The 14,687-nt window shown below is 33.9% G+C and overlaps 1 protein-coding gene across 1 annotated transcript in view; it reads right to left on the bottom strand.

The window, feature by feature from the left end:
• Positions 1–1,460, bottom strand: part of LOC127737926 (helicase-like transcription factor) — a 70,562-nt gene extending 69,102 nt beyond the window's left edge. Inside the window, exon 1 of the mRNA XM_052248880.1 lies at positions 1,333–1,460. The gene's annotated coding sequence lies outside the window, so the exon portion shown is untranslated. The remainder of the gene's footprint in view (positions 1–1,332) is intronic.
• Positions 1,461–14,687: the final 13,227 nt, after the last annotated feature.

The following is a 14,687-nucleotide window of genomic DNA, read 5'->3' as shown; positions in this document are numbered from 1 at the left end:
ATGTATTTCTTCATGTTTTATGCCTCAAATAGCAAGTTGGGGGATGAAATTACACTGTAAAAAAATTTGGGTCATGAATTGTAAAGTAAAGTAGTGATTTGGTCCAGCTGAAAAAGGTTAAAAATTAGCACTTTGGAAGCTGTCAAAAGATTTCAAGACCCCCTTAACATAGAATTGTCCATATTTTGAGTTAGAGCCGATGAAGTTTTCTATAATTTTGATATAATTTGTCCCAAAAGGAGTACAACACACTGTAAAAATATTATTGAGAAAGCGCAGGTGGGATTTTTTTTATTTTCATTTATTGTCTAAAAGAAATGCACTACGAAATAACTGTGTACTCGGACCAGAAGGATCTTTAACCCGCAAAGAGCGTGGTACTCCCTGAACACGGGACCTCAGATTTAACATCCCCATCCGACGGACATTAGTTAAACCTAGTTCACACGCAAATAAACAAATACTACATCCGTAAAGTACATTTTTACTACGCCTGTGAATACTTCAAATAGGGGGGAACCAGCATTATTCAAGTTGCTCATTACGGTTTTTATATACAGTTATCTGGTTATACTGAATTGATATTTATATGCTTGAGTAAATATTGAAACAAAGCAAACCTTTCTTATTTGTTGAATTCTGATCTCCTGCTTAGTTAGAGGAGATTGTCCTGCTACCAATGAACATATATATTTATACCAATATTACTGTGAAGTAACCATGTTACCAATGGTTTAGATATATATTTTAACTCTACCTGCTACCAAGGTTTTATATAATACATAGATTTTGTATTCGAGAATCTGAACCCCTATACCTCAGGTGTAACAATATTTGTGTGTAGCATTTACATTTATTTAACTTTAAGAGAGGTTAGTCTGAAATTATCTTTCAGTACTTGGCTAACCTCTACAAATACTGACACGTATCCTCGTCTCATGGGTTTTCGTGCTATTAAGAATGCATTGTGATGTCAATTTCCATTGAAAAAGCATGCATAGTTCGAATTCATTTAACTTACAAAAACATATGATCTGACCATACCTTCAGAATTAATACATGAAATACAAGAGTTTACCAGAAAGATTCCAGAACTGTACAACAACATGGCTCTTGGATTGTGAAAAACTAATTTCAGTCCTGAAATGATCGGGTAGGCTGTTTCAAATAGTATTTAGCAGCTGCAAATCTAATACTTTTTCTTCTTATGTCCTTAAAGTTATGAGGCCAATGATGAAGGGAATATCAAAAGTTACAGAAAAGTTCTCAACTTATACTGGACACTGTTTGTGCTTATGCTGGTTATTGCAAGAACGTCAATATCCTACTTACATAATCTAACAGACTAACACGTAGTTAAGATTGAAAAGAATGATATAACAGCAACTCTTTACATGTTGGAGCAGTGAAACTGAAATCCTGTTCGTCTGCAATGCCCGTTCCATTTAGTTCGATACGATTTCCCGCCAAATTTCATTTTCTGTGAATTCAGGTTTAGGTAGTTTAGGTAGTGTGACCCTGATCTCAATAAGTCGCATTCGATTCAATAAATTTTAACACAGGAAACATTGGAATTTCTATCTTTTATTTTTCCCAGCCCACCTAAGATTAATTCAAGACCCCCTTCCAAAGACCTGAAAATGTCAACCCCCCAACATTTCTCAATACTTTTATACTTTGTAACAACTTGAACTACATGCATATTTCTATTTATATCATTAGTGATCACTAGTGGTGGATCTAGAGCTTAAAGTGGGGGAAGTTGTTTGTGACTTCAGGGTACTTTATTTGGATATAAATGGAAATGACTTCGGGGGGGGGGGGGGGGTACTTGAATACTTAATTGATAAAGGGCCACGGTGGCGCTGGGATTCTGTTACCCCACCCTTTTCATATAATTTAGATTTTAAGAATACCTTTTCATATATTTCGTAGGTTAAAATGTAACCTTTTCCCATATTGGTTGGGTTTCGTGTGGTGTGTGGGAAAAGTGGACTACCAAAGGCTCAGATTCCTTATGTAATGTTTATTTACGGAGAGACTTTCGGTTGTGAAAAAAAAAATACAGGGCTTTTCATATAACAAGTAATGGGAGCCTTATTGACCTTAATATATTTCTGATAGTTTTCCCCACCTATTCATATATTTTCAAGCTAAAAAAAAATGTGACCGATTCCAGCGGCACGTCCTATCACCTTGTATATAGGAAGTGAACCCCCCCCCCCCTCCCCCCGAGGGAAATGATGAGATGTACGTGTGATATGATTGCCAATGAGACAACTATCCAACAGAGTTAAAACAGTGAAGTGATAGTAAGCAATCATAGGCCACCGTACAGCCTTCAACAATGAGAACCACTCTGTACAGTCGTCTATAAAATTGTCGACATGAAAAATGTTAAACAATTAAAACGAGAAATTTAACGGCCTTATTTATAACAAAAAAAAATTAGGAAAAACAAATACATTTTGTACATAAATTAGGTATAATGTCCGCCGCGGCTGTAAAGCAAAATATTGTCCTATGAAATATAATTGTCCCCAAGACAATATTTCATGACTATATATCATGAAATATTGTCCTCATCTAAAAAAATGTCCAGAGAAGGACAAATTTCCATTATGAAATTTTGTCTGTATATAGACAATATTTCATAGATGAATACTAATCTATGAGATTTTGTCCTGTTACACATGTAAAGGGAGGTTATATTTTGTGTATATTGAGACAATATTTCATAGACATATTGTCATGAAATTTTGTCTTCACAAAAAGGAGGTATTATTAAAGGATATTCCAGTTACTCCTGTACCCCCAAAACGCCGTTGCAAAACGATTCATCAATCTAGTATTTACGAATACTATTAGAACATTCAATTTTGAACATATATAAAGTGATTGTCAGTACATTACTTATATTTATACAGTATAATGTAGTACAATGGAACATTAGGTAAGACAATTCTTTAATATATCAACCATTTATAAAGTATCTATGCAAATTGAAACTAGCTTAATATGTCTAGAATAAATATTTGTTTGAAATATAAAATATATACTTGCATGCTTTACAAAACAATTTCAGTTATAAATCTAAAAATGTGCATGTTTCATGCTCGTGTACTGTTTTTATACGACCGCAAAATAAATTTGAGGTCGTATATTGGTATGACGTTGGCGTAGTCTTCGTCGTCGTCGTCGTCGTCGTCGTCCGAAGACACATTGGTTTTCGCACTCTAACTTTAGTTTAAGTGAATGGATCTCTATGAAATTTTACAATAAGGTTCAATATCACAAAAGGAAGGTGGGGATTGATTTTGGGGGTTATGGTACAAACAGTTAGGGAGTTAGGGGCCAAAAAGGGGCCAAAAATAAGCATTTTTGTAACTTCCAGAAATTACTTGTGTGTTAGTGTATGGATCTCTCTGACATTGTGCCACAAGGTTCCATATCACAAAGGGAATGCTGGGATTGATTTTGGGGGTAATTGCCTCCAAATTTTAGGAATTAGGGGCCAAAAAGGGGAAAAAAACAAGCATGTTTCTAGTTTCATGACAATAACTTGTGTGTAAGTGTATGGATCTCTCTGACATTGTACCACAAGGTTCCATATCACAAAGGGAATGCTGGGATTGATTTTGGGGGTAATTGCCTCCAAATTTTAGGAATTAGGGGCCAAAAAGGGGAAAAAACAAGCATTTTTCAGTTTTATGACAATAACTTGTGTTCAAGTGTATGGATCTTTATGAAATTGTACTACAAGGTTCCATATCACAAAGGGAAAGCTGGAATAGAGTCTGGGGGTAATTGCCCAAAACGTTTAGGAATAAGGGGCCAAAAAAGGGCCGAAAATAAGCATTTTTCTAGTTTCCAGACAATTACTTGTGTTCAAGTGTATGGATCTCTCTGAAATTGTACTGCAAGGTACCATACCACAAAGGGAAGGCTGGGATTGATTTTGGGGGTAATTGCCTCAAAATTTTAGGAATTAGGGCCAAAAAGGGGGAAAAAACAAGCATTTTTCTAGTTTCAGGACAATAACTTATGTTTTAGTGTATGGATCTTTATGAAATTGTACTACAAGGTTCCATATCACAAACGGAAAGCTGGGTTTGAGTTTGGGGGTAATTGTTCTAAACGTTTAGGAATTTGGGACCAAAAAGGGGCAAAAAAACAAGCATTTTTTCTAGTTTCCAGACAATAACTTGTGTTCAAGTGTATGGATCTCTCTGAAATTATACTGCAAGGTACCATACCACAAAGGGAAGGCTGGGATTGATTTTGGGGGTGATGAATCATAAGGGGGTTCAAAAGATTTGGGGGGGATTTTTTTTTTTCCTTTTTTTCTTTAAAATTTTCCATTTTAAATTGCTTATTTCTGATTTATATATAAAAGCAAATAATAATGATATGGTTTGAATAGGTAATTTAAATTTTTTTATGTTCTTAGACCACATACATTCTGTGTCAGAAACCTATGCTGTGTCAAATATTTTATTACAATCCAAATTCAGTGCTGTATCAAGCTTGAATGTTGTGTCCATACTTGCCCCAACTGTTCAGGGTTCGACCTCTGCGGTCGTATCAAGCTGCGCCCCAGCGGAGCATTTTATTACGTATATATTGGTATCACATCGTCGTCGTCGTCCGAAGACAGTTGGTTTCCGGACAATAACTTTAGTATAAGTGAATAGAAATCCATGAAATTTTAACTCAAGGTTTATAACCACAAAAGGGATTGATTTTGGGGGTAATGGTCCCAACAGTTTAGGAATTAGGGGCCAAAAAAGGGGCCCAAATAAGCATTTTTGTAGTTTCCAGACAATAACTTGTGTTTTAGTGTATGGATCTCTCTGAAATTATACCACAAGTTTCCATACCACAAAGGAATGGTTAGGATTTACTTTGGGGGGTTATGGCTCAAACCATTAAGGAATTAGGGACAAAAAAGGGGGGAAAACAAGGGTTTCCTGGTTAATGGACTATTAATACAATTTTAAAGCAGTGTAAGGGAGGTAATCCAAATACATTTAAAGAACAATGTTGTGTATGTTTTAGATTACCTCCCTTACACTGCTTGTAAATTATGTATAAATAAATAATGTATTGTCTCTAGGTGATTTATATAGCTGTCAATTTATCTTTAGAAGTAACTATTAATTAATATCAATTTTAGATATAAGAAATTGTGGGAGGGGTCAATTTTTTCTCCTTTCAGATTTCAGAAATTAAAAAGAAAATTTCTTCAAATATATTTTTTTTTGCTAAAAAAAGGGCCGGGGGATGGGAGTTCAATACTCAACAGCATAGTGTATTGCACAAAAGCGAAAAAAAGTGGGTAAATTAATTTTTTTTGGTGGGTGGGTCAATTCGCAACAGCAAAGTGTATTGCACAAAAGCAAAAAGTTTAATATAAATTCAAAATTATATAACCAATTATAAGTTCTTTGACTACAGTTATTCTGTGTCAGAAACCTATTATGTGTCAAATATTAAATTACAATCCAAATTCAGACATGTATCAAGCGCGAATATTGTGTCCATTTTTGCCCCAACTGTTCAGGGTTGGACCTCTGCGGTCGTATCCAGCTGCGCTCAGCGAAGCAATTTAATAATTTTGTAATAATTTTATTAAGAAATATTTTCATGGACAGTATTTCACAGTGAAATATTGTCATGGACAGAATTTCACAGTGAAATAATATCATAGACAGTATTTCATAGTGAAATATTGTCATGGACAGAATTTCATAGTGAAATATTGTCCTAAAGAAGGTGACAAAATTTCATGGACAAGGACACTATTTCATAATGAAATATTGTCCTGGACAGTATTTCATCATGAAATAATGTCTGCGGACAATATTTTATATGAAATTTTGTCCGATGGACAATATTTCATGGGGGACAATATTTTATGTTACAAGGCAACGCTGAGAAGCAGACAGACTCATCGCGCACAAATTACACCCACAATCATGATTGTCAACCCTGGAGCAAAGCAGAACCCCAAAACGTCTAGATCTTCGATGTGATGCTCCACTTCGGTTACACTGCCCCGTTGATAAATCCACAACGAAAACAAACACAGGGAAAACAAAGAAAATTCAAGACAAGGATCCTAGTCATTAACCGTCTTTGCCACCCATTAACGTCGGAATTTCTTCAGGCGTTGCAAAACTTCTTTGAAATTTCTTAACTTCACACAATGCAACATGACTTAGGGGAGTGTATAGGAGCCGGGAGGCAAGGGGGATATATATATATATATATATATATATTGGGAAGTATGATTCTACTTGCATGAATTCGATAAAAGAAAATGTTATTTCACAACCACCATTCTGCGGTAATATTGTCTTTTTTAAATTTAGATGTTGTCTTTTATATGCTTTCTCTTTAGCTTTATCGACTTATTGATAAAGGTTCTACTTATATCAAAATAAGGAGATGTGATATGATTGCCAATGAGACAACTATCCACCAAAGTTCAAATGAAGTGGAGGTAAGCAATTAAAGGCAACGATACGGCCTTCAACAATGAGAAAAACCCATACCGTGTGGTCGGCTTTAAAAGTCCTCCGACATGAAAAATACGAAACAAGTCAATTGAGAAAACTAACGGCCTAATTTATAACAAAACAATTTACGAAAAACAAATATGACAGACATGAACCAACGACAACCACTGAACTACAGACTCCTGACTTGGGACAGGCACATAAAGAATGTTGCGGGATTAAACATGTTTGTGAGCTCTCAATCCTCCCCCTAACCTGGGACGAGTGGTGTAACAGTACAACATAAGAACAAACTAATAAAAATCAGTTGAAAAAGGCTCAACTCATCAGAAGGATACAAATAGAGATACATCTAACAAAAGCACAGAGTGGGTGTGGACGGGTACTTATACATCCCCACAACAAAAAGACAATAAGTACAGATCTGAGAGTACTCACAGTTACTGACAGCTACTTCAAAGCCAATAACAACTAATAAAAAAAATCATGTATCTAAGACTAAAATATCAATCATTACACATCCAACATCCAATGGATTTAGTGTAAATAGTACCGTGATTGATTGATTGTTGGTTGCTAAACGTCCAGTGGTGTAGTACCGTGAAAGTACATATGTGTTATATTTAGTATGGTTTTAATTTACTGATAACAAAATCAATATTTATACCAATAAAAACAATATTCAAAGATTTAATTACATTGTTGAATAGGTAACCTTTTAGAATAAGTTTATTTGAAGGATTTATAAGATTACCCGGATCGTATGAAATAAGTGACCCAAAATGAAGCAATTATTATGTGGTATTATCTTATTGTTAATGTTTTAGATAAACATGCCCCTGTTGTAACCAAACGGATAAAAAATAAATATCAACCAGAGTGGTATACAGATGAAATATGCAAATCAGCTTACCAGAGAGATTATTATCATAAAAAGAAAGATACGGATGATTATAAGAAATATCGGAACCTAACAAATGAACTGATTCGTTCTTCAAAATCTAAGTATTTTATGGATGCCATCAATAATGATAAAAACTGTAAAACTCTATGGAGACATTTAAAAGATCTTAACTCTACAACGAATCATGATATTGATATGATAACATACGAAGATAAGAATCTTACGGATAAAATTGACATTGTAAACTGCTTAAATGATCACTTTAGTTCAGTGGGAGAAAAACTTATTCCACATCCCCATTCTAACTTTGAATCAGAGAAAATAAACAATTATGTGAAATCCAAAATTAATGATAACACGTTGTTTTCACTGTATACTGTCACAAATGGTGATGTCTTTAAATATCTCACAAATCTAGATATTAATAAATCAACCGGGACCGATGAAGTTGGCCCAAGAATATTAAAAGTATCAAAATCAATAATTGTAGATTCTCTTACTCATATTATAAACCTTAGTTTATGTACATGTATATTTCCTGATATTCTAAAGTATGCAAAAGTAACTCCAATTTTCAAAGCCGGTAATAAGGATGATCCTAACAATTATCGTCCTATCTCAATTTTACCTACAGTGTCCAAGATTTTTGAGAGGACTGTGTTTAAACAATTATATTCATTTTTAACTAAATACAAACTACTAGTACAACAACAATCTGGATTTAGAGAAAAATACTCATGCCACACAGCACTTATCAAAATAATTGACAAATGGTTAGAAGAATTTGACAAAGGCAATTTCACTGCTGTTTTATTTCTAGATTTAAAAAAAAGCATTTGATACTGTTAACCATAACATCTTATTATCGAAAATTAATTTATATATAAATGTGATGATCACTCTGTTAAGTGGTTTTCGTCCTACCTTTCAAATAGATTGCAAAAGGTTAAAATTGGAACAACTGAATCAGGATACAATAATGTAACATTCGGGGTCCCACAAGGTTCCATATTAGGATCTTTATTATTCTTAATCTATATAAATGATCTCCCGTTTACATAACTCTGAACTCTGAATTATATGCTGATGACACAACTTTGCATATATCGTCCAAATCTATTTCAAACTTAAACTCTTGTTTAAATAAAGACTTTGAAAACGTAATTGAATGGTGTGCTGAAAACAATATGATAATAAATAACAAGAAGTCCAAATGTATGCTTATGGGATCTGAGAGAAAACTTGAGAATTGTAATGATGTCTTATGTGTATTATCGCAAAATCAGACTTCATTTGACAATGTGGAAGTAGAAAAACTTCTTGGTATCCATATTGATAAAAATCTATCAATAATGGTCAATTCACATAGATAAAGTATGTGAGGTTTTTTCAAGCAGATTATACCTGCTAAATAGATTAAAACGATACTTGCCTCGCAAAGGTCTTACCCTTTTTTACAACAGTTATATATTACCAATAATTGATTATTGTTGCACCATATGGGGTTTTACCGCAAACTGCAACATTGAGCGAATTCATAAGCTGCAAAGCGCACAGCAAGATTAATTTTGAATAAACCTTTTGATTATCCATCAATATCAATGTTTAAAGAACTTAATTGGATGACCATTTTTACGCGGATAAAATATTTTCAAGCCATTTTAATGTTTAAATGTATGAACGGACTAGCGCCAGATTATCTTCACTAGTAAATTTACTGCGTGCAGTGATCTATATAGTTATTCTCTTAGGTCAACAACATATGGACATCTTCATTTAACAAGGCCAAAGTCTGAATACTTCAAAAAGACTTTTCAATATTCTGGTCTAATTATTTGGAATAGTTTGCCAAATGATATAAAGGATTCAAGTCATATAGAAAGCTTTAAGGTGAAATGTGCTAATCTTTTTTTCACAAAACAAAATGAGTAGACAAACTTTTTTCTTTTTTTTTTCTTAGGACATTCTTGCCATGCTAGTTCTACAGTCTGTTTTCATGCTTGTGTATATAGATTTGTAATTGCATGTGTGCATCTCTATTGATTAATGTGTTATATGCATTGATTGTTATATGTATTAATTGTTCATTTTAATGTGTGAAGGCCTCGTGTGAGATTAACAATTGTATGTTAAATGAGTTACCTTCGTTAAATAAAGAATTTATTATTATTAAAGACATCATTAACAGTCAGAGAAACATATGACCTTGTGCAATGCCAAACTATAGGCTTCGACAGATTGTAGTACCGTGATTGATTGATTGTTGGTTGCTTAACGTCCAGTGGTGTAGTACCGTGAAAGTACATATGTGTAATATTTAGTCTGGTTTTAATTTACTGATAACAAATCAATATTTATACCAATAAAAACAATATTCAAAGATTTAATTACAGTGTTGAATAGGTAACCTTTTAGAATAAATTTATTTGAAGGATTTATAAGATTACCCGGATCGTATCTAAATTTCCGGACTCGGTTTACAACATCACCGTAAAAATAGGATGCACGTGCTATTCCGTTTGAAATAAGTTTTTTTCTACAGGTACAACCAAACTTGCAGACCAAATCTTTGTATCTATGGAAGAATTTAGTAAAGGTTTTAAGTAATTTGTGGTAACGAAATCCCTGATCTAATAATTTATTAGTAAATTAATACATAGATTACGCTCATTGAAATCCAAAAACGTCACTACAGACACGAGCATAACGAACGAGTTGGGATATATTAACACCGTAAGACGGTGCCAAAGGAACATCACAGTCCAAAATGGGAAAGAAAAATCATCCCTTTTGTTGTAAATTTTTGTGTAGGCTTTCTGGTGTAATAGTATAATCTAAATCTAGGAAAGGACAGTTATTGCTGTTAATATTAGATTTAAGTTCCTTTTGGTAAATTTCAGCAGTATATTAAGAGAATTCTTGATTATTTAACGAAAAAATATCATCAAAATAACAGTAAGTGTTGTTGAATTTATCAATTAAATGGAATTTAGACGGTTCTTTACTGAGTTTGGCCATAAACTGTGATTCATAACAGTAAAGGAACAAGTCTGCTATTAAAGGGACACAATTGGTACCCATAGGAATACCTACAACCTGTAGCTGTTTTTGGGGATACACATAAATTCGGTTATTTATAGTTTAAAGAAATACTAAAGTGTTTCTTTCATTTTTCTGTATACATGTAAATTACTTTTATGAATAGCACAATGTCATGCATGCTTTCCTGTACTATTCGTGACATTGCTGTATGAAATTTCCTATGAAGTAGTGCAACTGATACTAGGTGAAGGACAGCATGATTTCATATCAGCAGATTAAGTACTTTGAACATGCTTACAGCAACTGTGAGCATTCTAAATTAAGGTATTAGTTGATTATTGTGTGCTCTTGTTATCTATTATACTGCTATTTTAGAGTTAAGTGTTTTTCCTTTACTGATTTTTATTGTATGTTCTTTAAAAAAATGTACGTCATGGTGGGAGAAAATCAATCAAACGACTGCAACCAAAGCAGTTAGATTTACTGCAAAGAAACAGGGAACTGCCCACAGGACACGAATAATGAAGCCTACGTAATTTTAGGAGGCATGTATTTAAGTATGTCCACTGATCGAGATTAATAAGGTTGTGGGTTGAGCTCTTACCTGCGCCGTTCCAAAGTCATAAACCTCGTGTAGGGTTTACTTGGTGAAACCACAAACATATAATAAATGCTTATATGTTATTCGGGATCATGACTGTGTGACAGGGGATATATGGCACCGATAGGTAATATTACCCCCTGTGAAGCTCGAATAACAATTAGATATTGGAGTGTACCGATTTCCACATCAATTACGATCTTCGTTTTGTTTAATCAGTTTTTTCAAGGGATATGGGCTCCAATATACCCTGTCAATGTAATTAATAAATCTGTATGATTAGCCGTGGAGAACCAAACTATTGTATTGTTTGTTAGATTTTCCTGAATATGTACCAATTATTTGCCACTGGACATTAGGCATGCAACAGTCAACCAATCTAACCTTCCGAACGATGGATTGCGTATTTGATACACCTTGCATGATCGCGGATGCCATATAGTAAGAGAGCTGGTTCCAATTTCTACCGACCAAGCGGTAATAGATAAATAAATATAAACAAAATAAATGGATAAAAAACATTTTGAAAAACTCATTAAATGAACAAACAAATAAATCATTGAGTAAACTTATAGACTGAACACCCTCGTCCTTTCATGTCTGGGGTAAAGATGTCCAATTGGCAATCCTGCCATATCTCCCTATCTTTATAAGACGGGAAATCTACTATAGATACCAGAAGATGGACAAACTGCTACAGATAACAGAAGATGGATAACCTACTACAGATGCCTGCCAGAAGAGGGATAACCTACTACAGATGCCAGAAGATGGATAACCTACTACAGATTCCAGGAGATAAATAACATATTACAGATGCCAGAAGATGGATAACCATCTACAGATACCAGAAGATGGATAACCTACTACAGATGCCAGAAGATGGATAACCTACTAAAGATGCCAGAAGATGGAGAACCTACTACAGATACCAGAAGATTGATAACCTATTACTGATACAAAAAGATGGATAACCTACTTCAGATAACAGACGAGGGATAACCTATTACAGATGCCAGGAGATGGATAACCTACTATAGATACAAGAAGATGGATAACCTACAACAGATGCCAGAAGATGGGCAACCTACTAAAGATGCCAGAACAAGGATAACCTACTATAGAAAACAGAAGAGGGATAACCTACTACAGATACAAGAAGATGGATAACCTACTACAGATGCCAGAAGATTGGTAACCTACTACAGATGCCAGAAGATGGATAACCTACTACAGATACAAGAAGATGGATAACCTACAATAGATACAAGAAGATGGATAACCTACTACAGATGCCAGAAGATTGGTAACCTACTACAGATGCCAGAAGATTGATAACCTACTACAGATTCCAGAATAGGGATAACCTACTACAGATACCAGAAGATGGATAATCTACTACAGATACAAGAAGATGGATAACCTAATACAGATGCCAGGAGACGGATAACCTTCTTGAGATGCCAGAAGATGGATAACCTACTACAGATGCAAGTTGAAAGATACCTTACTACAGATGCCAGTCGAGGGATACCCTTCTACAGATGCCAGAAGTTGGATATTGGATAACCTACTACAGGAGATGGATGACCTACTAAAAGTACTGTGAATGCAATAAATTAATAAAGTGTTATTTACATCTACTACAGATGCCAGAAAATGGCAATATTACACATTGGTCCTTTTGGTCAAGGGAGCTTAGATAGTTGCTTAGTCATGCTCTAACAACATTCTAAATGTAACAAAGTTACAGTAATAACAAACTTTACAACAGACATTCCCTGAAATCAGACTCTACTGCTAACATAATTGAACCTGAGTTTGTTAGTTCATAAGCTTGCCATTTAATTATGGGTGTATTACATTTCCACATATTTTTAAAACTGGCAGTCTCACTTTTTTTCACAAAAAAGATTTAAACTTATCTGCAAACAAGCATTCTGTGAGTATTGCCTGGCAATAAATAGTCCCCTACTGGTTAAAAATTCATTGTACTGGAACAAAATGCTAACTTGATCTATAACTTGTCATGGTGTAAACTATATAACAAATATCAAGTCAATATCTTCAAGCATGACGAAAACAAAATGTGGAATATTGATTATTTGAGTGAAGGACCATAACTCTGCACAAAATCATCAGACTGGAACAAAATTTGAACTTGATCTTTAACTTGTCATGATTAAACAATACACCAATCAAATCAAATCAATATCTTCAAGCATGACGAAAAATAGTGAGGAAAACTGATTATTTGAGTGAATTTTCTAAGTCCAAGGACCATAACTCTGCACAAAATCATTAGACTGAACAAAATTCAAAATTGATCTGTAATTTGTCCATATCATGATTAAACAATACAACAAATATCAAATCAATATCTTCAAGCATGACAAAAAAAGTGTGAAAAACTGATTATTTGAGTGAATTTTCTAAGTTCAAGGACCATAACTTTGCACAAAATCGTCAGACCGGAACAAAATTCGAACTTGATCTGTAACTTGTCATGATTAAACAATACACCAAATATCAAATCAATATCTTAAAGCATGAAGAAAAAACTGGAGAACTGATTTGCCGGACTGACGGATGGACAGACAGACGGAGTGCAAACCTCAAGTCCCCTTCGACTTCGTCGATAGGGGACTAAAAAGTACATACTACAGTGTTTTAATTTTTTGTTTGTTTGTATTTAATTTTCGCTTTGTTTAAGGCAGCTTTTGAAAACGTGAAAATTTGACACCATGTAAATTTACATGCATATTCAAAGATTTATCGCTGTTTAAATGTTTCATACATTATACTGTTAATGTTAATATCAAGTATACACAAAATTGATGAGCAAACGTTGTTCACCGTAAATGTGAAATAAATTATATGGAAACATATTTAATAAAATCTGTTTTCATAATAGTTAAATTTGCTAATCATACATGGCATACCTTTTGACAACACAGCAATCAGTGACATGTTGATAAATGTTAATTAACGACAATCTATTTTGCATAGAATTTAAAATAAAATAAAAATAAATCACATTTACACGAAAATGTGCATAAATATGCTTCTTAAAAATTATCATATCCTTTACTTATTTAGCATGCCGGGATGCACATAATTTACTTTCCTTGAATGTTCTTCCAATAATATGTATTAATATTTCTCGAATTTTGCTACAGAGCATCAGAGCTTTAACTACCAACAGAGTGAGAACCTCATGGGTAGACAAGGTTGTTAAATACCCCCTAGTAGTCGTAGTATTTTTTTTGTTCCTGATTCTCTGTCAGTCAATCAAGTTTATGTGGTTTACATCGTAATCATAATATACTAAAGTGATTTATTCCTGTGTATTTTCAAAATCAGTGAAAATAATACATAGTGAAAGATTAACCTGCCAGTTCTGACATCAAATGGGAATAAAATGCTTCGCTGGGCGCAGCTTGATACGACCGCAGAGGTCGAACCCTGAACAGTTGGGGCAAGTATGGACACAACATTCAAGCTTGATACAGCTCTGAATTTGGATTGTGATTAAATATTTGACACAGCATAGGTTTCTGACACAGAGAGAAAGTGGTCTAAGAACTTCATTTTTTTTAATTTACCTATTATGGTCCAA

Source organism: Mytilus californianus, unplaced genomic scaffold (genome assembly GCF_021869535.1).
Source record: "Mytilus californianus isolate M0D057914Y unplaced genomic scaffold, xbMytCali1.0.p SCAF_4, whole genome shotgun sequence".
NCBI lineage: Eukaryota > Metazoa > Mollusca > Bivalvia > Mytilida > Mytilidae > Mytilus > Mytilus californianus.
This window is presented reverse-complemented; position numbering and strand designations above follow the sequence as displayed.